Raw genomic sequence first — 3,383 nt, 5'->3', positions numbered from 1 at the left:
TAATGTCTTCCAAACACTTTAATTCAGAAACAGATGCCACGCAAGACTTTGTCCTCTAAAACATGCAGAGGTCGGAAACGCCTTTGCTTGTATTTGTGTGGTCAGCAGTGTACGGCATTGTTGGTGTTTGACGTTAAACGTCGCTAAAGGTTTAATTGAGCATAATACCAGCTTTGAAAAAATGATTATTTCGGTTCTGCAGGCTGAAAACGGACCTTTTAACTTTTCTGTACTGGATTAGCCAGGAGGAGGTCATTGAAAGGGCTTAAATGACAAAAACCAGTGACCAGTAAGGGAGCAAGCGTCGAAATGAAGTCTGTAATTTGGTTGGTCAGAGTTTGGATGGAGTCCCAGACTTGACTTGGTTGGATGCGGTGCCGGATACTACGCCAGGCATGGAGGCAGGGCTGTCGATATGTCATATGCTTTTACACACTTTCATGTCAACAGGAGTGTTTGCTTTGCTCAGAAGCTGAGCTGACTGTATTAAAGGAACATGGGCTCGAAACTGAATTGTCAGGGTTGTGTTCGACTAAAGCCTGAAATATCACCCTCTTCTAATTCTAGACACAGCCAGAATTATTTGGCCTTTGATAGCCAGTAAACAGAACATATTTTCTCTCAGTTGCAGCTGTCAGAGATAAAGACTATAAAAGCAGTAATTTCTCTTAATTAATGCCTTGATATTTAATATTTAATACTTTTTTGCATTGTTTTGATTAGAGCCAGCAAGTACTAAAACTAAACTAACTTATTTAAATTAATTTATTTTATTATATTTTTAATTTATTCTTATTATAATTGCCCTAATTTAGTTAATTTATTCCTATTTCAATTGTACAAGTGAGTGTATTAATGAATTTAACTGTTAAATACAGACAGACATGCACATGCTCTATAATAAAATGTAGCACAGTAATTTTCACAGCCAAATTTAGTGTTTTAATTAACCATAATTAATTAAAATCCTATCTGTTATAAGTTTTTGAATGGACTAACTTTATTGGAACTACTAGAAAATCACTTGATTTTAGTAACGTTGCTGTTCATACTTTGAACAGTTGTTCGTTGCAGCCTTAGTTTTGATTGATTTACGCATACTTTAAAACTTTTTGCCTTAACCAATAACGAGCTCTTTACTTTTAGCATTTTAATGACGCATAGTCCTTGTTCGGTTTCTTATGCACTTAAGCCGCATTTACGCATCCCTGTGAAAGTGTTAAACAAGAAAGCTGCAATGAACAAAGCGCTGGTTGAGCGGGCAAGAAACATCGAAAAATTAGAGAAAAACAACAAAACTTTCCTTTTCCTCCTCTTTTCGCATTAGCATGTGAATCGCCATTCATTCATTTATGTTCCATTATAACCTCATGAGTGGCTATTTCTATAGGGCTGGCCCAGCGAGGGTTGCACACTAATGCTTTGGCGAAGATTTAGTGTCAAGCGAAGAGAAGTGTCTTTTTCCGTGCACACCTTTTTCTCCCTTCAGCATCGGTCAGGCCGAGGTGACATTATGTGCAGGCTATCGCTCAGGCAAAAGCCACAATATGTCAGTGCCCTGCAGGGAGGCACAGGGCACAAGTGAAGAGGGAGGGGTAAAGCTGGCTCACCCGGCCTCCCCATTCCCACACTCCCATTCCAATGGGCTGGTTTGTACTGGTATATTCTAATTCACCATTTGCCTAATTAACATCTAATTTGCATAACTTGTTGCATCCCCCCATCACTTTTCCAAAACAATGCAGGCCGACTGAAGAGACCTAATCCTAAGCGTCTCTCGTCAAGATAAAAGCAATCTGCAATTTTAACAACCCTTTTCTGCTCCGCAATTAAAGAACAACCTGGTGTTCTTCGTTAGGAAATGTAGAGTCTCCTCTACAAAATGTAATATAATGTGTACTTACTAAAGTGTCTTTTTCCATGCACACCTTTTTCTCCCTTCAGCATCGGTCAGGCCGAGGTGACATTATGCGGCAGGCTATCGCTCAGGCAAAAGCCACAATATGTCAGTGCCCTGCAGGGAGGCACAGGGCACAAGTGAAGAGGGAGGGGTACAGCTGGCTCACCCGGCCTCCCCATTCCCACACTCCCATTCCAATGGGCTGGTTTGTACTGGTATATTCTAATTCACCATTTGCCTAATTAACATCTAATTTGCATAACTTGTTGCATCCCCCCATCACTTTTCCAAAACAATGCAGGCCGACTGAAGAGACCTAATCCTAAGCGTCTCTCGTCAAGATAAAAGCAATCTGCAATTTTAACAACCCTTTTCTGCTCCGCAATTAAAGCAGCCCATCAAAAACAACCTGGTGTTCTTCGTTAGGAAATGTAGTCTCCTCTACAAAATGTAATATAATGTGTACTTACTAAACATCTTTACATAATTTTGTATGTCACACAGACAGTCACTGTTTTATAGTACTTTCCTAGCTTGTTTTTTTCCATTTGTACCTTTTAGTGCTCAACTGTAAAGATTTTTTATCCCAGTTGGGCCAGTGGTTCAGATTTCTTGTCCTGTCAACCTTTTCTTATTGGCCCCAACGATTTTAGTTGTTTTTGTTTTGTTGTGTTTTGTGCTTTTTGTTTTTGGTGCTTTGTTTTATGTTTTGTTCTTTTTATGTTTTGTTTCGGTTTTGTTTTGTGTTTTTTTAAGTGGCTCACCCGGCCTCCCCATTCCCACACTCCCATTCCAATGGGCTGGTTTGTACTGGTATATTCTAATTCACCATTTGCCTAATTAACATCTCATTTGCATAACTTGTTGCATCCCCCCATCACTTTTCCAAAACAATGCAGGCCGACTGAAGAGACCTAATCCTAAGCGTCTCTCGTCAAGATAAAAGCAATCTGCAATTTTAACAACCCTTTTCTGCTCCGCAATTAAAGAACAACCTGGTGTTCTTCGTTAGGAAATGTAGAGTCTCCTCTACAAAATGTAATATAATGTGTACTTACTAAACATCTTTACATAATTTTGTATGTCACACAGACAGTCACTGTTTTATAGTACTTTCCTAGCTTGTTTTTTTCCATTTGTACCTTTTAGTGCTCAACTGTAAAGATTTTTTATCCCAGTTGGGCCAGTGGTTCAGATTTCTTGTCCTGTCAACCTTTTCTTATTGGCCCCAACATTTTTGGAAGGCCAAACAAAGAAGTTTTTTGTGCTTTTTGTTTTTGGTGCTTTGTTTTATGTTTTGTTCTTTTTATGTTTTGTTTCGGTTTTGTTTTGTGTTTTTTTAAGTTTTTATTTTATTTTAAAAAATCATTATTATTATAATTTTTTTTGCCTGCTTTTTTGTGTTGTCTTTTGTTTTTTGTTTTTGTGTGTTTTGGTTGTATTTATTTGTTTTAAACATTTTCTTTTAAAAGTATTTAAAAGT

At 38.0% G+C, this 3,383-nt stretch overlaps 1 protein-coding gene across 6 annotated transcripts in view; it reads left to right on the top strand.

Annotated features, from left to right (window-relative positions):
• The window catches only part of LOC107599440 (nuclear factor 1 A-type-like), a 157,919-nt gene that overhangs the window by 47,162 nt on the left and 107,374 nt on the right, over positions 1–3,383 (top strand). The gene's annotated exons all lie outside the window — the stretch shown is intronic.

Source organism: Sinocyclocheilus grahami, unplaced genomic scaffold, assembly GCF_001515645.1.
Source record: "Sinocyclocheilus grahami isolate Dianchi unplaced genomic scaffold, SAMN03320097.WGS_v1.1 scaffold267.1, whole genome shotgun sequence".
In the NCBI taxonomy this organism is placed as follows: domain Eukaryota; kingdom Metazoa; phylum Chordata; class Actinopteri; order Cypriniformes; family Cyprinidae; genus Sinocyclocheilus; species Sinocyclocheilus grahami.
Note: the sequence above shows the minus strand (reverse complement) of the source record. Positions and strands in the feature narration are given on the sequence as shown.